Below are 21,833 nucleotides of genomic sequence, written 5' to 3'. Positions count from 1 at the left end.
TATCAATGAAAGAGAGAGAATCAAAGTTATCACCCAAAGTTAGTGCTTGAAACTCCCACTTCTTGAAGGTGGTTTTCAATCTACTACACTATCTGTAAGCTATTATGAGCATGAGCTAGTTCAAGAACTGGTTTCAAGCTTATTTTTGGAATCAGAATCACATGATTTGAATTGAAATCAAAAACCTTTGAAAACAACAGAATTTTTTTTTGGGTTCTCGAAGAATGACCAAGGGACTAAAATGGGGGCACATTCAAGTGGACACTAATACCATTTAACACTATTAACACTCACTCACTAAAGGTATTGCTCCCCTACTACATGTATAAATACATACAATAGGCAAGATGCCATGGGAGGAGGGAGATGGGAGTGCAAAGAAGTGCCAGTGTGATGGAGGTGAAGAGCTAGGCTTCTTATATGCTACTAGAGACCCATAGATTAACATGGTGGAAGTAGAACATAGATTGCAAATCAATCAGGCTAGGCTAAATGAAGCATGACCTCCATTACAAGAAAAAGGGTATTCCAAGCCCTTGTGTGAATCTCTCTTCATACATTAATTCTTAAGTTGAAGCAAGATTAGCAATTTCTTGCATACCACAACCAATTTTTATGACATCCTCATCAAAACTTGCATGATCATTTGAAGGCAGGGTGTAAGTATGAAGAGCACTATTTGGACCACTCTAAAGTGTTGAGGAGAGAGAAGAGAGAAGAGTAGAGTAGAAGGAGAGAGAAGAGAGGGAGTAAGAGTATAGAGATGAGAGAGATAAAAGAAGATAGAGAGAGATAAAAGAAGAGAGAAGATAGTAGAAGAGTGAAGAGAGAGAGAGGAGAGAGGAAGTAGAGAGAGGAGAGAGAGGTTAAAGAGAGTAAAAAGAGGCAAAGAAAAGATAGAGAGAGGAGAGGGGGAGTAGGGAGGAGAGAGAAGGAGTAGAGAGAGGATAAAGAGAGTAAAAAGAGGCAAAGAAAAGATAGAGAGAAAGTATAGAAAAGTAGAGACAATATAGAGACAATAAAGAAAGGAAAGAGTAAAGAGATGAAAGGGACAAAAAAGTAGTGAAGACTGAGAAAAGAGAAGGAGAGAGAAAAGAGGTAAGCGAAGAAAGAGAGAAGAGAGGGAGTAGAGAGAATATGACAATAATTGTTACTACAGAGTGTCATAGTTCTCTTCTCTTACAAGATTTTTGTCACTTGGTTGAGCGACATTGAGGAAGAGAGGAAGATTTTTGTCATGCTAAATCTAAGGAAGAGAGGGAGAGTGAGCAATGGGGAGAGGGAGATAGAGAGAAAGTGCACAAAGCATACATCACTTTATTCTTACAAGTTGAGGAAACTGAGAGCACACTAAGAGCTAGAATCACGAAATGTCAAACAATGAGATATTCACATTCTCGCAAAGCCTTGATGTTGACAACAGAGAGTGGGTCATTTAGGCTACACAGTCACACTTGATATTGTAAGCAAAGTTAGAGCGATCACTTTATATCATGTAGAGTTAGTGCTCACATCATTAGTGCTTGGGTTGTGACCAAATTTGTGGTTGGAACCCTTACCATTGCAGTGATGCTTTGTTACCGAAGAGACTGTTGATCATTTGCTCGGTAGAGTGACCTTACTTGGTCTATTCCTCAATCCATACCCAAGTCAATTCCTCCACCCATTGGGCCATCAAAGGCCCTTTAACCACACTTAGTAGGTGGCACTCTCATGGTAGATACCATAGACATTTGACTATGGCTTTATGGGCTTTAGCATTTGTACTCTCTCCAAAATTTAGATCCTACTACCCTAGATCCACCTTCTACTCCCCCCTAACCATATCCTCTCTCTCCCAACTATAAACATCGACACCATGGCTTATGAGCCACATACATATAGCAAAGAGGAGAGCCTATCCCATAGTGACTGCCAATCCCATAGCAACCTCCCATTCATGTCCAAGGCATCTACACCACATTGGCTTAGGATGCATGTGACTCTTCTCAACTTTTCATACAAAATCAACAACTAGACAAGTTTCTTGGTCATGAAAACAAAGTGAAAAAGTTTTATTAATCATATGCATGAACTTGTTGTATGGATATATATATTGAGTGCATTATAGTAGGATGGAGAGAGTAAGAACCCCCAAAGAAGGACTCCATAACAAATTTCCACAACCATTTGTAGAGCATATATCACATGATTATATGCATATGTACATCATTAAACATCCCTCCCACATTCTTTTTGAGGCTCAAGGCACCTACAATAATGGCCTATCTCATCTTAGTTGGCTTGAGAAAAGACAATGGAAAATAATAATAAAGAAAATCTTCCAAAATCCTAACAAGTGGTAGTAGAGAGAGGTGGTGCATGTGTGAGTTAAGTCTAGCTCAATATCATACATTGGGAGTGATGGTTATGCTACTTTCAAAAAAAAGTTTGTAAGTATGATATTATTTCATGAATTTATTTTTTATTTACATGTTTATTTTTCTAGAAATATTAATTTATTGTGTCTATTTCTCTTTTAAGTTCTCATATCTGGATTGCTCTCTAAGACCATGCTAGAGAGGGAGTATGGGCAATAACATGGAGTGGACCATCTTGTGAAAAAGCTATTCCATCATGAAGGAGCAGTAGTAATGTTTGATCCAATAATCTTTAGTTCTACATGTGCGGAGGATGATATCTCTAAATAGAGATCTCATCATCTTATACTTGAATTTTTATGTATTATTCTCTATGTATGCATGTATAGATTCTATTGTACTTGCTTTTCTTATCTATTTTTCTATATATATAGATGTACAGACTTTACAACATTTTGTCTTTTAAATACATTCAATTGGGACTTAATATCTTATTTTTGGACTTAATTAGTTATGATCATTTTTGTTTTTATGCATCCACTAGGTTTTATATAGGCGTATGCACTAATGCACTAGACTATGTTTGACTAGATAACAAATATGGATAAGTAGGGTTTTGACCCTATAAAGGGCTAGATCCTTACATAATTTTTCTCTCTCTCTACAACCATGGGTATATTCATTGGTAAGAGTTTTTTGCAATCATCAAAATAAGTGCTGGTAAATTTGTTGGTATATACCTTCGTTTATTTGGATGATGTTTTCATCTCTAATTCGAACACATTTACCAATGTACTCATACTAAAGCTTTTATTGACATTTATTCTGATGGCAAGGCATATCATTTGGGAACAATTTCTTACATATTCATATCTTAAGTTTTCTCTATATCCCTCCATTTGTTGCACTCTATGCATTGAGCTCATGTACTAATTTCATCCTTTTGAACAAGGACCTGGATAAGGTGTTTGGCTAGATTAGGTGGTCACATCTTGTCCACTCTTACAACCTTGGGCTTTGGGCCAATATTCAAGGAAATGGTTGCAACCCTACTTACTAATGCTAATGCTTGTATATCCTTAAATGGATAGATTTATTTCCCTTTTGCATCAAGAACATTGATAGGGTAAGTGTTAAGAAACATGGATCTAGAGCTATGCTAACTATGGCAGATGGAGGTTATAAACATAAAACATAATTGAGATAAAGAATTATAACTCAAGTGAATTAGGTTCAAAGATAGATTAACTTGGACTCATAAACACAATCTCGAGTAACACAAAATGATTGTTCTATATTAATGAAATGAGTTTCAAGTACATGCCTTTATAGCTTTTTGGATCGTACCACTTTTCTTCTCTGTGCTCTTTGGCAGCCTAGTCAAGTTAAGGCTTGAAACTTACATCTTGGTAGGGTTTTTATATCCACTAAGGGAAGCGGATCCACTCAGGGAATTTGAGATCCTCTATGGGAAATTTTTGCAAAACATTGTGTTGGTTTGTAGTAGCGGAAAATATTTTCTTCATTCTTTTTGTTTTGTTGCTTCTCTGGCAACCTTTGATCTTCTTCGTCTTTTTGGACTTCTTTATCTTCATGCTCCTTATCCCTTTTGTCAATGTGTGGTATATGTCTTTTTTTTTTCTCCAGTCTTCTTGACATATTCTTTCTGCTTAGTGAACTTGTTTGGCTTAACAGATTCTCTCTGACATACATGGCTTGGTGATTTTATGAATAGTGCAAATAGATTATCTCTTCTTTGGGAAGGTCTACCATTAATGCAAGGAGGTCTTACCATGAGTAGCTCGGGCAGTGTCTAGCCTTTTTACAATGTAAGAAAGGGTTTATGGACAAGACAATGTGAACAAGGATTTTTTTTATAATAAATATAAATTTGGATTGGTCTAAAGGAGATGGCATGAAGAAGGGTTTGTAAGAGAAGGCTTTACTTCGAATCTTCCAACCTGTAAACATTTAATCTTCTTCTCCTCCTCCTTCGGCAAGACGAACTAACTACACACCAAGTCCCATAGGCTTGTCACTCAAATCCAGGGTCGCTCCAATGGCTTTGGTGAAGCCAAGGTTTCCGTCTAATAGCAACAGAATGTTGTCACAGAGTTCATTAGCCTTCCCCATGAACTCGAGCGACGGGCAGGTGCTTCTAGGAGCAAGTGGCGGTGAAGGCTTCAGGCAGAGCAAAGAAGACAACCTTCTTGCCCTTGGTGAGGTCACCATTCTCCCAATTGTTGTACCATATTGGCTCTGGTCCTTTTGGACCTCCGATTTTGCTAGTTTCAGAGTTTCTGTACTCTTGTGCTTCTTCTTTCCTTTGAAAATTTTCAACCCAAATTACCTAGTACAAATATAATCTCCAATATACAATGATCTCTATCAGAGAAGGTAGTAGCTCCTCAAGAAAGACTTCACCTCCTTTTCTAAACTGTTATTCTTGCATATTCGTCAACGAGGCAATTCAGTTCTGTAGCTACCTATGCAATTAGAGCCTTTGTCTCTATCCATATGATAGTCCTTGTTGCAGGCCATATCTCTATCTCTCTCTAATTATTATTTGATCTATCTCTGCATATGCCTCTGAAACAACTATAAATTCATCTTTCCTTTCCCGCTTTTCTCTAGAATGGTATATAAGGTTCTGCTATGTGCAATCTTTAGAAATGACTCCAAAAGTAATTGAGAAGAAGGAAGACTTGTTGCAAGCATGGATTGATTTGAGAAAGATAATAATTAATGTTGATCCAATCGTGCTTGCTTTTCTTTGTGCTTTCCTAATTGGAATCGATCTATCCCCTTCTCTCTCCTTCACCGCATACAAGACAATGGATGTGTGGATGGCTTGAAGAAATTGAGATGGAAATAGGATGTGGACTTATACAAGGAGAAGAGTGAAAGAGTGACAAATTGTAGAGCTTGCAAAGAAGAAGAAATCACACTACTAGCTTAGCTCAACCATGGCTCTGATACCATGTTAAGAAACATGGATCTAGAGGTATGCTAGCTATGGCAGATGGAGGTTATAAACATAAAACATGATTGAGATAAATAATTATAACTCAAGTGAATTAGGTTCCAAGATAGATTAACTTGGACTCATAAACACAATCTTGAGTGACACAAAATGATTGTTCTATATTAATGAAATGAGTTTCAAGTACATGCCTTTATAGCTTTTTGGATAGTACCACTTTTCTTCTCTGTGCTTATGGGATTTTGGACATCTCTTCCTAGAGCTTCTAGAGCATACATCTTTGTCATATTTCTCATACAAAGCCACTTATGGGCAAGCATCATTTGCTATTCTCAACAGCAAGGGTGCCCATGGACCCCCCCTCCTTTTTGCTATAGTCATTGATCCTCTTCTCAGGAAAGTGGATAAGAAAGTACAAGATGGGGTGATTAGAGGCCTTTTCCTTCTAGCTGGATAGTCCTTTATGGTACTATTCTCCACAAATGACAACATATGCATTGTGCAAGCCTATTGACAATCAAAAATATCTTGAATGTATGTTTATCAAGAAATTTTTAAAAAAAATCCTCTCTAGTTAGCAAGTCTAAAACTAAAATCCTTATGCTTGGGTGGGGAGATTACCTACAATAGATGTCTTAGTTTAGTTTTCAAATCATTCAGCATGGCCAAGTGTCCCGATACTTGGGTTGCCCAATGGGTGTGGGAATCACCCATTGGGCAAGTAGTTTAATATGTTTTCTACTAGTGTGAAATATCCAACTGCCCTTACTAGGAGGTTGTTGATCTTGAGGAGTAACTTAATGGATTCAACTATATTTGTTGTTACAATAATGCATTTCAATATAACCCAATGGGAAAAGGTTAAAGACTATTTAGGGTTTTTTTGTGGATGTTTGAGGACAAGAAGACTTGGAACTCTATTCCCTAGCATATAGTCACAAAATTGATTGGGATAACACATGCTTGGGCTTAACTAGTTTGGTTGATAATGCTACCTTTCTCAGTGTAGGCTTGCTAAAAAAGTTTAGAGAAACTAGCCTTGGACGTACATCATTAGGAGCCAAATTACTAGAGTGCATATTAAATGAGGGCTTTGGCAACATATGAGATGGGAAGATGTCCAATATAGCTTGCTTCCCATCTCAATACCTCAATCTCAAGTGGCTCAAGCTTTGATCAAAGAATGGAGAGGCATCATTCAAGACCTTCAATGGATTGATTTGGATGGTAGGCAAAGGTACTCCTCCTTGGGACTGAGTTTGTGGACCTTTCCATATGCCCATGTTCCCCCCTTTTTACCTATTCTTCAAGAACCCAAAATTCCGAAGAGTATACATGCAAAAGGTTTACAAAGATTGGAAGATGGCATGGGATAAACTGAAGGATGACTTCATCAATATTGGCAAATTTCAGGAAAATTTTGGTTCATCTAAAAAGGTAGTTTCTCGGTTACAAGAAATTATGGAAGAAAAAAGGACAATTGGACCTTAGAAAAAATGCTAACTAATAAGCCTCTTATATGCTTTCTTGGAGATAGTAGAGGAACCATAATTGGTTGCAAAGTTTCAATACAAAAACTTTGGTGGTCTATAATGTGCATTACACTTCACACAACAACTGAGACTTGAAAGAAGAGATTTCCTCAATTTCGAGGGGTTTACTATATGTATATCTTCTACATCACCTATTCAAGGACTATTTATAAATGCCCTTAACTATGAATTTTCCTTGAATAAAACGCATCCATTTTATATTCATTCTCTAAATAACCCCTTTATATGGCACCCTTATGCAAGTCCAAAATATGTAAAAATGGTTTTTGAAAACCCACATTGTCGTGCCATTACGTGCACACCATGTAAAAAAATCTAGAGTGTGGCTTTCTTACTGATTTAGAGAGCCAATGCCATTTTAGACATTAGTGTTAGTATCCATGGTTCAAAAATATTAGATGTTAGTCAATTTTTGATATTTTAGATAATATCTCTTGTAAAAATCCATAAAACTATAGATAACTTCTAGATTAGGATGACATGTAAAAGAAAGCATGTAGCTTTTAGCCAATTTGAGAGGATTTTATGTAAAAAGAGAGATTGATGAAATCGCACGATGCGCGATTGTTGTTTTCAGGAAGTGAGAAGCACTCCAAAGGGAAATGAAGGAGTGATCTGGCAGAATTTTGGCTAGGTGTGATGGTATTTTACCCCTCTTTTGCAGCCAATGGAAGCATTAGATTGGCGATCTGAGTAGCATAGATGAAGGTATTATTTTATACATGTTTTTTTCTATTAGAGTTATATCTTCTCGTAATGCTGAAATAAACTGACACGCTTCATCTCTGTTAGTATTCTTCTATATTTTCTAATTCTTTTTGGATTATTCTTCTACATCTTAAATTTCTTCGAACCCCTTCTCTTCCATCTACTCCTCTCCCTGAATCTACCTTCACCCTACTGTCTCTTATCCCCATGGTGGACTTTTGATACCAAACACTCCAACAACATGTTATGTGAAGTTTATGCTATCATCAAATGTGAATTCCAAAAGATATTTGGGCTGATATCTTCAAACATATTCAAAGAATTAGCTATATCATTGTTCTTTTAATTTATTTCTTACTCTATAAAAGACATATTGTCAAAATATGCAAGTATTATGTGCCCTTATGGCAGGGCAATGTTTGTAGATCATCCATAGATGCTTTGAGTTGAATTAATAGAAGCTTTTTCTATTATTTCTTGGCTGTGGTAACTTATCATTATCAGGAACTCAATTTGAAGCTCTCTTGAAGCAAGTCTCTTTGCCCTACAAGCCTTGTAATTGACTCATAAGCTTTTGTCCCTAACAGTCTACATTGAATGTAATCATGCAAAGTTGATTCATGCTATGACATCATGTATGAATGTTGGGATGCAGAGTTGTTTATGATATATGACAGCATATTGTACTTGATTTTATAATTTGTGATTGCTCTTACAATCAAGAAAACAAGCTTGATTTGAGTTAGAACTTATGAGATAATACTCTTGTGATCTTTGCTAAGAACATGCAATTAAAAGCTCTATCAACATCTTCAAGAACTTGGCTTGAAACCTTCAACCCTTCTCTTATCTCTACCATCTCTGGAGTCTAAGCTCTTGAACCCCCATACATTCTTCTCTCTCAAACCCCTGTGATTGACCGTGAAATACCTCTTGAACCTTCAAACATTCAATGTAATCTACTTATCTCTTGAAGATACATCTCCATCTATCTTGTCCAGTTTTCTTGCCAAACCCCTGTGGTGACCTTCAACCCTACGCGCTGCAACATTGGTGAACCCGACGTGAAGGTCGGTGCAAGAGAACTCCAAGATGGGGGATTCTTCAGGAGATACTCTACAATAGTTGGTTCGCATACTACAACAGACTTAGCAACAACAAATCCAAATGTTACAACAATAACAACAAAGGAAAGATGAAGATAAGATTGATTCCACAGCTATCAAGGCCATAGAGGAAGTTGGGCAGGAATTAAAACAATTTAATGATCAAAATGTCTTTGTTTTCATTCACTTGTATGTTGAGAAAATGCTCTTCTTTGGTGTACCGCAACATGCATGGAGTCGCTATTTTGCTAGACTAGCCAAGCATGGTCTTCAACGAAGAATCCATGATCTTTTTTAGCAAGATGCGGATTGGGTTGTATTCAAAAAATCCCATACGCGAAGAATTCTTCTTAGAAGACTCTGGCCTAATGACGAAGAAAAGTTTCATTGGTTGGGTTGAGAAACCCAACAAAGGTTTAGTTGCAACCGCTTTATACTATGAGTTTGAAAGTAAATTTGGTCAACTTGATGCTGAAGACCAACAAAGTATGGAAGGTCAAAAGATTGAATTATTCCTTAAGGCTGTAGATTCCATTCTACAAGAGAAGCTTGTTGATTGCCTAGGAGATGCTACCTCCGAATCAGGAGTCAAGACTGCATGGACAGATGTTACTGATGCAGTTAACATAATTGCTTGAAGAGAGAGGATGTGACTAAGATTGGGCTCTACTTCAACTTCAACAACTCCATTGATGGAGCTTGTTCCACCTTCAAAACCCCCTATTCCTTTGACTAATCAACCAACTCTTTCTTCTTCTATTCCTTCTAAAAATGATGTAATGGATGAACTCATTAAAAGAATGAGTGACCTTCATATAAATCTTACAGAAATTAGTTTCAAGGTGGAGAAGCTGGATGTCAAAGTTGAAGAACGAGGACAATCATCAACTCAAAGACCCATTAGAGAAGGCTTTAAGAGGCATTGTATTTGGTGTGATAGCCAACAACATGACAAGAGGGAGTGTTGTGCCTTCCCTGAGGCCAAAGCACAAAAGCTCATCTTTTGGAAAGACGAAAAAGTTCATGCAACTGAAACTAGTCTTCCATTGGAGCCAAATTTTGGTAATGGTGGAATGAAGAAAATATTAAAAGATTTAGCTATAAAGAATGCCTAGGCAGCAATTGATGTAACTACCTATGGGCTACAAATCGAACCAACTAAATCAAATTTGAAAGCATCTAAAGCAAATGTACAATCTAAAGTATGGATGCAGGCACTAGATCAAATGGAACGTGATAAAGCAGCCAAAGAAGATTTGGCTAACACCAATCAGTGCATTCGAGGAAGAAATGGTTTGAAAGAACTGGTAGATTCTTTTTTCGCCTTTGTACATTTGGCTAACGTCAATCATAAAGGAGTCTTGATTGAAGAAAAGATAAGAAGAGAAGATGAACCAGGGCCTTTCTCTTCTGGCCCTTTGAAACAGGTAACTAGAAGAATGCCTGAACAACCAAAGCTTGCTGAAAATAAAACCCTAGATCAAGAGATAGAAGATGTGCCACAAACAAAGAAGACAGAAGGAAAGAAGAAAGACAAGCAGCCATGCTACAAATTACAGTCTGACATAGAATCTGCGACCGATCTCAAACGAGTCCTAGAAGAACGAATTCTGGGAAGCAAAATTGAATTCACCTTAGGAAAAATTCTTGGAATTGCCAAACGTGAATTCCTTGATGTAATTATTAATGTAATCAAAAGAAAAAGACAATATGTTGGTGATGAAGCTGAAGGAACAGTGTATGCTTTTTTACAAGTTCTTTGAGTTTTTGTGCAGGATGAAGATAAGTTGACTTCACAAGGAATTCATCTTGAAGCAGTTGAAGAATTAATCGCAGCAATTGAAGCTCAAGATAAAGGAAGCATGAATGCAAAAGTTAAAGAAGTGAAAGTTGAAAATGTAATGGTCAGCTAGTCCAAACTAGTTGGGCAGCCCACCTCTAAAAAAGAATGTCCTCTACAGCATATGCATGAGAAGAAAGAGGCTCGGTTCATTCCAAGTAGTCACTACTCCTGTACGCATTGGGCAAGAGCAACAACGGAGACAATTATCAAAATTGGAGAAAAAGAAACACCATGTATTGCACTCTTAGACCATGGTTCAGAGATAAACATCATGGCAAGGAGACTCTATGAGAGTGGCGGATGGCCCATAGATGTTGATCTAGATTGGCGAATGAGAGCTGCAAAAAACTCTTCTAGGAAGTTATATGCTACATGTCCTAATGTGCAGGTAACTATTGGCGATGTTAAAGACAATTTTCACTTTTTTGTTCAAGACTCTTGTAGTTACCCTATCATTCTTGGGCAACCTTACATTTCTGAAGCCTGGTTGGAAACAAAAGCTCTTGATGATGGTTCTTCCTACGCTCAAATCCGAAGCAAGGATAATGAATGAGCTGTCCAATTTCTTACTGTGTGTGTTAACCATCATCAAAGCAAAGATCGACTGTTGATTTTCCTGTGCCTCCTAATGCCCGAGAATTCAAGGGTTTTCAGACTTCACTGCTATAAAAGGAGACTATGGCAGTGCGTCATGTAAAAATATTGAACCTCCTTATGCTACAGAAACTATCTGTAGCAAATCTGTATGTATGTACAGTCAATAGTATGGGTTGTTATAAGTCTCTTCCAGCCATGACTAAAGCTGAAAGAAAATATTTATGTCATGTAAAAAGGGAGCTGAAAACTTATGACATTCACTAAAAATGAAGATATTTCAAGCATTTTTTTGGACTAATTACTATTGACACATTGAAAGAAATATATGAAAATGCTCATATATAAAATCAAGCTAAAATTCAATCCATAGAAGTATGTACATTGGATTTTTATCAAACAATTCAAGATTTTGTTGAGCAAGAAGACATTGGTTTGCTCAACAAGGCTGCAGCGCAAGTGGAGACAAAATACAAGACAGTGGATAAGAAAGTCAAGCCTGGTGGCAATCCCACTGCCTTTTGAAAGTGAAGGGCTGGTTGATAGGGCAACAAATCAGCCAAGTCTTCGTGATCCTTCCAACATTGGTCACAAGTTCACATCTAAAAGTATAAAAGAGCTCAAAATAGGTGAGAATTCTTTCCTTTCGTCGGCTAAAAAACACTCTTTTATGCAAATGCTAATGAAACATGGACAAGCTTTTGCATTTCAGCCAAGTGAAATAGGTTGTGTGGATCCAAATATTGTGGCTCCTATAGTCATTTTTACGGTCCCACATGTGCCTTGGAACCTCAAGCCCATTCCTGTTCCAAGGGCGCATTTGCCCAAATTATTGGAACTTCTAAATGAGAATATCAGAATGAAGATTTAGAACCTTTTTCAACTCCTTACTCAAATCGATGGTTTATCATGCCCAAGAAAAATGGATCTTTACGATTCATCCAAGATCTACAGCCTTTAATCGTGTCACAATTCGAAATGTTGGTTCAGGTCCAATTGTTGATGAGTTTGCTGAAGCTTTTGCAGGTAGAGCAATTTATTCTATGGGCAACCTATATTCAGGATATGACCAATTTTAGCTTTCATTAGAAAGCGGAGACATTACCACAATGAAGACACCTCTTGGATTGGTCCGCATGTACACTCTATTACAAGGTGCAACAAACTTCGTAGCCCATATGATGAATGCCATGCACAAAGTCTTAAGGGACTTTATTCCACAACTTACTCTTCCATTTCTTGATCATGTACCTATCAAGGGATGCAAATTCAATGAAAAGAATGAGGAGCTTGACGAAGATGGTTGTAGGACATTTGTAGTTAACCATATTCATGATTGTGATAGGATTTTGACAAGGCTAGAAGAGGTACATCTTATCCTTTCTGGAGCTAAGTCGATTTTTGGAGTAGAAAAAGTCCTAGTGGTCTGACATCTATGTGGCCCCTACGGAAGTAAACCTTCACTAATCAAGATAGATGCCATTAGTAGAATACAAGAAAAATGCACAAATATCTTAGAGGTGAGAAGATTTCTTGGCACATGGGTATTCTATCTCATATGGATACCACATTTTGCTCATATAACCGAAATCTTTATCAATTATTAAGAAAAGGCCAAAGATTCTCTTGGGGGAAAGAGCATACTCTCACTGTACGCAAACTAAAGAAGTTGTTAATTTCAGTCCCCACTCTCAAAAGGGCTAATTATTCAAATGGTCACTCATCCTTATTGGTGGATACAAGTCCCATTGGGATAGAATGGATTGTTGGCCAAGAATACCTTGAAGATAACAGGTATGCAATTTGTTTTGGAGCAAAGGTTCTCAATAAACGTCAAAGAAGGTATGCACAAGTAAAAAGGGAATTGTGGGGAGTTGTAATAGCATTAAAGTGTGATCGTGAATACTTTATAGGTGCTTCCGTAGTGGTAGAAACTAATTGTCTTCCACTCTTGGGCATGATTGCCAATTGCTCTAAACCCGACATTGCTATGCTAAGATGGATTGTATATATTAAATCTCTCAATCCCAAATTAAAGCATATTGTAGGAAGGCGAATCCAGTTGCTGACATGCTCTCATGTATAAGATATGACAATGAAGAAGAGCTGATGAAGAAGATGAAGCTGAAGAATCTATACTTGCTGAATTTCATTCCATGGCTGTTGAAAGTACCTTTTCAGTTGTTGCATATACAAGCCCAAAGCTAAATCTTGTAGGTGAAGATGATCTTTTTAATGGTATAGCATTAAGTACAGTAAGAACATGAAAAGGTACTGCTATAAATCAGCATACAGCAACAAAGATCAAAGATTTATCTATGGAAGAAGGGTGGTCAACTAGAAGCCAGCATGCTCATTGCATTGCTCAAGTTCTAGTTCATTTCCTTGAAGAAGATTGGTTGAAGATTGGCCAATATTTGAGCACAATGAAGAAGGAGGAGTCATGGACTAATGAAGAGTTCAAGCATATTAAGAGGAAAGCTTATGGCTTTTTTCTTAAAGAAGGACATCTATGGAAGCATGCAAAGAAGAATAAAGGAGCGCATGTCCGCGAGTTTTAGGTAACAAAAGATTGCAACAACAAGTAATGTGAAGGAATTTCATAAAAGCAAGTGGGTTGGCCATAGAGGCATATGGGGAACCTTTAGTAAAGTTAAAGAAAAATATTGGTGGCAAAACATGTATAAGAACATAGCACATTTTGTTAAAACTTGTTATATGTGTCAGATGTATTCTATGGTCAAGCAATGAGATGGGTTACAACCGACTTATCCCTTGTCTATACATTATAGATGGGTTATTGATCTTGTAACCATGCCTACAGGGATATGGAATATGCGGTATTTAATGGCTGTAAGAGAGGATCTAACCAATCAAGTTGAAGGCAAAGCCTTAACAACCAAGACCACTCAAGCTGTTTGTTATTTTTTGCTTGAAGAAGTGTTTTGTAGATATGGTTGTGTGGATAAAGTAACTGCAGTAGAGGAGAGTTGCCATGCTGATGAGGCATGCAACTTCTTTGATCAATTGGGTATTAAGTTGGCTTTAACATCAGCCTACAACCTTGAAGGCAAAGGGAAAAGTGAAAGAGGGCACCAGTCTATTATCAAAGCCCTAGCAAAGTCTTGTAGAGGAAAGATCAAAGAATGGCCTAAAATGTTAGCATTGTGGGCTGACCGAACTACTCACAGTTCAATGACTGGCTATATGCCAACTAAACTTATGCATGGACAACAATCAATTATGCCAATTGAAGAATCTATTCTCACATGGAGTCTTCTACCTTGGGAGGAAGGCATCAGTAGATAAGAGTTACTGACTTTGCGTATATGGCAGCTAAAAAGAATACCTGAAGATGTTCAAGCATCTATTGAGAAGCTAAAGATAGCAAGACTAAAGAACAAAAGAAGATTTGATAAGTGACATCGACTTTGGCCAAGAGCAATTCAAGAAAATGACTAGGTGCTTGTTTATGACATCATCCTAGACAATCAATTTACTGCTTCTAAGAAGATGGTAAAGCATTGGTTTAGCCTGTATGTGGTAAAGGTCGTTCATGACAATGCCACATATTCATTGGTTGAATTGGATGGGACCAGCATGAAGATACCTAGCTAGAAAAAGAATCAAGCTCTTCAAATGAAGAGAAAGTTCAACATATGAGTTAGAAGACTTGGATATAATTCAAGAGCATGAAGACATAGAGCAAGAAGAAGAGACAGAAGATGAAGACATTGACATGGTAGAAGATACTTCTTCTGACACTGCAAATCCATAAGACTTTGGCACATGCCAGAGGATGTGCAGGTTAGGAGGGGGTGGATGTCCTTCCACTATGCGCACACAGTGTAAAAAAATATAGAGTGTGGCTTTCTTATTGATTTAGAGAGCCAATGCCATTTTAGACATTAGTATTAGTGTCCATGGTTCAAAAATATTAGATTTTAGTCAAATTTTGATATTTTAGATATTATCTCTTGTAAAAATCCATAAAACTGTAGACAACTTCTAGATTAGGATGACATGTAAAAAAATGCATGTAGCTTTCAGCCAATTTGAGAAGATTTTATGTAAAAAGAGAGATTGACGAAATCGCGCGACATGCGACCGCTGTTTTTAGGCAGTGAATAGCACTCGGAAGGGGAAGATGGTGCGCAGATCGCTCGCTATATGCTCACGTAGTGAATCCCGGAAGGTCCCCAAGAACAATGAACTCTACCTTTTTGCACAAAAAACAATGTAAAAGCATGAATGACAAGAAGCAAGAGACCAATTGGGTTCAATCTCCCCCCATGCCTTGTGTGAGCGCTTCATAAAGCATGTATTTTATGTATATTTCCATCTTCATGCTCAATAATAGCCCAATTTACAAAAATATGACAAGATTTTAGCTTTTGAGTTTGCTTTCTACAAAAATAGGAAATAAAGCTAATGGACGGTGCCCATAGAGTCTGGCACTCCCAACACAATGTCCAAATAGAAATAACATATCCGTACGCATAAGCGCGTACAAAATAATAATCAATAATCAATGCCTCAATAGACATAACAAAATATAGGCGTGGCGCCTATCAAAATATAATCCAAAGGTCGAATACTTGCTAGACTCCAATGATTTCCTCCGCCACTGCTGCTATCTCTACACATCAACTGAAGCATTCACAATCGTTAGTAAAATAATACAATTAAACCGACAAAAGTGAATACCTAGCAGTCTTCAGCTACATAAATAAATCAACTGGTTAGAAATAAATCCTAACCTTAATTTATTACGAGTGCGCACTCTAAACTCCTAAACGTTTATTAATTTAATATGCATTTTGCGGAACCACCCGCTATGGAATCATCCATATACACACTAAATTAATGAAACGCCCGAAAAGGACAGGCGTCCCCATCAAATTCTTGCACAAAGAATCCACTTTGTGTATGAGCCCCGGTCATCTAAGTTTACGTAATCCACCGTAAAACCTCATGGAATCCATCGTGGCACGGAATCCACTGTGGAATATGCCTCCTCGCATCAGGAGATGAAGAAGGAGTGATCTGGCAGATTTTTGTTCAGCTGAACTAGTATTTTACCCCCCTTTCGGAGTCAATGGAAGCATCAGATTGGTGATCTAAGCAGAATAGATGAAGGTATTATTTTATACACGTTTTTGTCTATTAGAGTTATATCTTCTCATAATGTTGAAAGAAACTGACATGCTTCATCTATGTTAGTATTCTTTTACATTTTCTAATTCTTTTTGGGAGTATTCTTCTACATCTTCAATTTCTTCAAACCCCTTCTCTTCCGTCTACTTCTCTCTCTGAATCTACCTTCACCGTACTGTCTCTTACCCCATGGTGGACTTTTGACACCAAACACGCTGACAACGTGTTAGAGGAAGTTTATGCTATCATCAAAGGTGAATTCCGAAAGATATTTGGGCTGATTTGGGCTGACATATTCAGTCATATTCAGAGAATTAGCTATAGCATTGTTCTTTTAATTCATTTCTTACTCTACAAAAGACATCTTGTCAAAATATGCAAGTATTATGTGCCCCTATGGCTTATCCTTATCAGGAACTCAATTTGAAGCTCTCTTGAAGCAAGTTTCTTTGCCCTACAAGCCTTGTAATTGACTCATAAGCTTTTGTCTCTAACAGTCTACATTGAATGTAATCATGCAAAGTTGATTCATGCTATGGCATCATGTATGAAAGTTGGGATGCAGAGTTGTTTATGATATATGACAGCATATTGTACTTGATTTTATAATTTGTGATTGCTCTTACAATCAAGAAAACAAGCTTGATTTGAGTTAGAACTTATGAGATAATACTCTTGTGATCTTTGCTAAGAACATGCAATTGGAAGCTCTATCAACATCTTCAAGAACTTGGGTTGAAACCTTCAACCCTTCTCTTATCTCTACCATCTCCAGAGTCTAAGCTCTTGAACCCCCATACATTCTTCTCTTTCAAACCCCTATGATTGACCGTGAAGTACCTCTTGAACCTTCAAACATTCAATGTAATCTACTTATCTCTTGAAGACACATCTCCATCTATCTTATCCAGTTTTCTTGGCAAACCCCTGTGGTGACCTTCAACCCTACGCATTGCAACAACGTTATATATACACATATTTATGAATGATCCCCCCCCTCTCTAAAGCTCTCACTCAGAAGTGTGGAAGCTCCCTAACTTAATTTTATGCTTTGGAGAGTGCTACCCACAAACTACCCACATGTGATAAGCTGCGGTAGAATTTTGATGTCTCCTTTATGTCCTCTCTATGGCAAGAAAAAGGAGTGTGTACATCATATTTTTTGGGCTAGCCAATATGGAAGTAGGTTAGAAGATTGCTTGAGAAAGGCAAGTTTAATAGCTCCTTGAATCCAAATGTCACATTTCACATTGCTTGGTGACCCTAGAACCTTTGATGAGGAAACCATTAGACTCATCCACCTACTGAGAGGTGCTAATGATTAAGTTCCGTTGGAGTCATAGAAATGCTACAATCTTTGAGAATAAAAGATTGCATTATCCTATAAAGTTATGTATAAGAAGCTACTCCAAGCTTAGCTTTTCAGCCTTATGCTAAAAGTGTCAATGTAAGATGCTTTTTTTAAAACTTGATATCAAATGACCACATTACAAAAAAAGAATTTATGGGTTCTCGAGAATCATAAGAACATATTTGAAGTTTCCTCTCGGGTAAGTTACTCATGAATATATGTGCATGCATCATGTGGGTTCAAAATAAGGTATTTTTAAAATATAAATTGTATATATTTTTTACATATAGAACGGTGTAATATAAAGGGGTTATTTATAGATTGAATAGAAAAGGGTTATGTATTATTCATAAAAAATTCACAGACAAGTATATTTATAAATAGGCCTTGAACGCACGTGATGTAGGGAATATACATATAGTATCTTCCCTGAGAGTTTCCTCCAATATTTACAAAAGATAGATCTAGTATAAAACTTTCAAGCTTGGCAATTTGGAAGTTTTTAAGATTTTGTATTTTGTTAATGTTATGACCCAAGTCACCTAGATCCTAAAATGCAAAAAATTCTCCCAAAGATCTCTAAATGTTTTGAAATTTTAGCAATTTACATGATACTAAGCCTTGTGTGGTGAACATTGGTTTCCTTAAAGTTCCATCTATGTTGGTGATATGGAACAATGAGACATTTATTAAGTTTCCTCAAAGCATTTGAAAGTAACTAACCAACACCTAAAGTCACTTAAGCATTCTAATCTAGGTTTTTTAACACAAATAAATTTAGTAGATTCTACAATTAGCGTGCCTTTTAGTAAAATTGTAGATATGTTGTTGTAGAGAGTTATATCTCGATTATACCTTGTGGACAGGGCCATATCCACCCACTCCGAGCTTATTGTTGAGATGAAAGCCCCTAGTTGCGATTTCAAGTTGATTCAGAGAGAAGACCATGACCTTGGGCTGAAGGAAATCGTTATATGTATCTGTGTCCAAAGCCGACTATTTATTTTTAATATTAGCTTTTGATTTATTAAATGATTGGGTATTTGAGGAGATGAAAGTTACTAACCCATTTTAACGCTTGAGTAACTCTTGCATCGGTATTAGGTAACAAAGCACCACAGCAACTAAGGATGCAGCCAGGATAAGGGAACCGACAACCCCACCTAGAATGGATGCGATTTTGCGGTCTATATAGAAATTGTGTTGTACCGCCTTGTCCCGGCCAACGCCGTCAGCCTCTCCAGCGCCGCGTCCAGGTTTGTCTTGAATGCGCTGCTATTGAGCGTTGTTGCGGAAGTCGTATTGCGGAGCAAAGAAGTGTGCGAGCAAAGAAGAACGTACGTCTGCTTGGATCATGAAGGCGGTATCCTTTGACACCGTGAGGTTTGCCATAACCGACAAAGATAGCTTTGACAGCGTGATCATGAAGTTTATTGCGATGATCACTTGGAACGAACACGTGAGCAGGAGTGCCAAAAATGTGCAGATGCGCATAATCAGGTATCTTTCCGAACCATTTTGTATATGGTACTGCATCAATACTTTGAGATGGAACTCGGTTTTGAATATAACACGCAGTGGACACGGCTTCTTCCGAGTAAGACGGGGCAAGTCCAGAGACTTTCAGCATGCTGCGAGCAGCATCCATTAAGGTGCGATTGCGTCGTTCAGCGATGCCATTTTGTTGAGGATTATCGGGAACTATCAGACGCTGTTGTATTCCATGAATGCGACAATAATTGCGAAACACATGTGAGGTATATTCCCCCCCATTGTCCGATTGCAGAGTTTTAACGGTATAGGGTAATTGATTCCCAACAAGGCCACGATATGATCAAAAAGCTGTAGGACACTTTCAGAGGTTTTATCCTTTAAAAAGGAAACAATGGTAAAACGAGTATAATCGTCAATGAAAGTGATGAAGTACTTGGTGTGTGTTAATGATCTAACATGCATAGGCCCACATAGATCAGAATGGATATTCTGTAATGGCTGATGAGTAGGGTATCGATTTTCAGGGAATTTTGTATTGGACAGCTTGCCATAAATCCACCCCTCACATAGAGATAGGCTGCTCTCGAAGGATAGCATATAATTAAGTGCTAAACGGTTTTTAAGAATGTGTACCATGGATTGATGGTTTGGATGTCCTATGTGATAATGCCATAAAAGAGTTTTGTAAGGATTATGAGAAGAGGTGGTAGCATACGCAGAATGAGTGGGTGTTATGATACGACCTAAGAAATAAAGACGACCATACTTAGGATAGATCACAACATAAGTGCGATCGACTGATGGAAGGCGACGATGTATGGCACAATGATCATCATGAAACTCGACAAATGTGGAGGGATTAATAATTTTACTAATGGAGATAAGATTCTTTGCAAGTTGAGGAACATAGTAGACATGGTCAATAGAGACCGTGTTGCCATCTGATAGCTCTATGTCGGTTGTTCCGACTCCAAGAGCTTGCGAAATACCATTATCCCCAAAACGTATATCAAATGGGGTTGACAAAGGGCAATAATGACGAAGCCAATATTGGCGAGAGGTAAGGTGACAAGTAGCACCCACATCTAAAATCCATGTCGAAGTAGTATCTGGTAGAGGAACATGGGAGGCCATGAAGGCCAAGTAAGCATCTTCTGTAGATGATGCATTCGAGGATGTTGAAACATCATCAAAGTTGTCAGAAAGGGTATCGTTACCTTCATAGTCAGAAGCATAACTGACATGATTCCCATTAAATTTGGAATTTTCCTTATTATTTTTATTGTACCAATAGTCTTGTGAAAGGTGACCAGGATGATTACATTTACGATAGTGGTTTAGTGAGTCAAAACTTTTTGGTCATAGAGGATGAGTGGTAATTATTATAAGAGTTAGGACCGGTTTGATGACAATTAGTGGAGGAGTTTGGAGGACTAAAAGGACGAGAACGTGACTTGGCATACATAGCAAGTGTGGAGGATGAAGGCATGGATGACGTGGAAGTTTGGTTTCGCATGCTAGCCTCTTGTAAAATGGCTGGAATTAATAGTGGATTTTTTTTCGTGAAAACGTTAAAGTGTAAGAAAAAATAGTTACGTCGATGACGTTTTTAGCTGGAAGTCTAACCAAATATGAGAAATGACCATTCGGATGTTAGGCAAAAAGAATGGAGGTTGCCTATAGCCATTATAAAAACACTGAGGAATATATGCTTGCAACCATTTAGGGTCCAAAACAGAAAAGCATCCTTAATTTCACCATGGGTTTTGCTTCATTCTATCTGTATAAAGCTGCATTTCATGCTACAATGCTGAGCTCTCTTATGTAGGTCTTCTAAAACATCTTCTGTAGAGAGGATGTGGGGGATACTTCCATCAACTCCTCTTGCCTTGCTATGACCAACCTTCTTTCTTCCAGTCTCTTCTTGCAGGCAAGTTCGTGGGCTTCCAAAACAGCAGCTCTATGTTCAATTTTGGCCTCCAACCACTTTTTGTGCTCCTTCTCCATCTTGGACTTGATCTATGGAACCTACAAATATACCTCATGTAAGAACATATGCATTGGGTCTATATTCTTTTCCTCAAAAATCTTTTTATTTCTAGCCAACCATACAGCCCAAAGAAATGTCCCTCTAAGCCAATTCCAAACAACAGGGGGGATCCCATATATTTCTCCCAGAAGTAATTCTTTCCAAGTCACTGCTATGGGGTGATAAGGAGTCATCAATACCTGCAAGACATTTAGCACATTAGTATTTTCTTTGCAGTTGAGGAACAGATGGGGAATGGATTCCATACATTAATAGCAGCATGGACATGTCCCATTATCTATTCCAAGTTTGAAAGCCTAGTCATTTGTCCATACTACGTGGCACAATATGAGCCACAACATACAAGAAATTTTGGGTTGATTTACACTGTTCCAAATCATTCCAAACTTATTTCCATTGAATGGGGTGCCAATTTACTTTCCATCTCTTATTAAGCCTTATGTACAATAAGTTCTTTCTTGTTTTCATATATGGGATGGGTAGTAGAGGCTTATTGTCAGGCTAGCAGATTTCTCTGATGTTAAATCTCATATTTAATTGAATAGTCTTACACACCCTCGGGTCCCAATAGTGAATTCTTTGTTGTATTAATGTGATATCTGAGGGTGATAAGGCATACCTTTCTTTGAGGGAG

This window comes from Lygodium microphyllum, chromosome 24, assembly GCF_053477565.2.
Source record: "Lygodium microphyllum isolate KBCC chromosome 24, Lygodium_microphyllum_v1.1.10, whole genome shotgun sequence".
Classification (NCBI taxonomy): domain Eukaryota; kingdom Viridiplantae; phylum Streptophyta; class Polypodiopsida; order Schizaeales; family Lygodiaceae; genus Lygodium; species Lygodium microphyllum.
The sequence above is the reverse complement of the archived record's forward strand: the minus strand, read 5'-3'. Positions refer to the sequence as shown.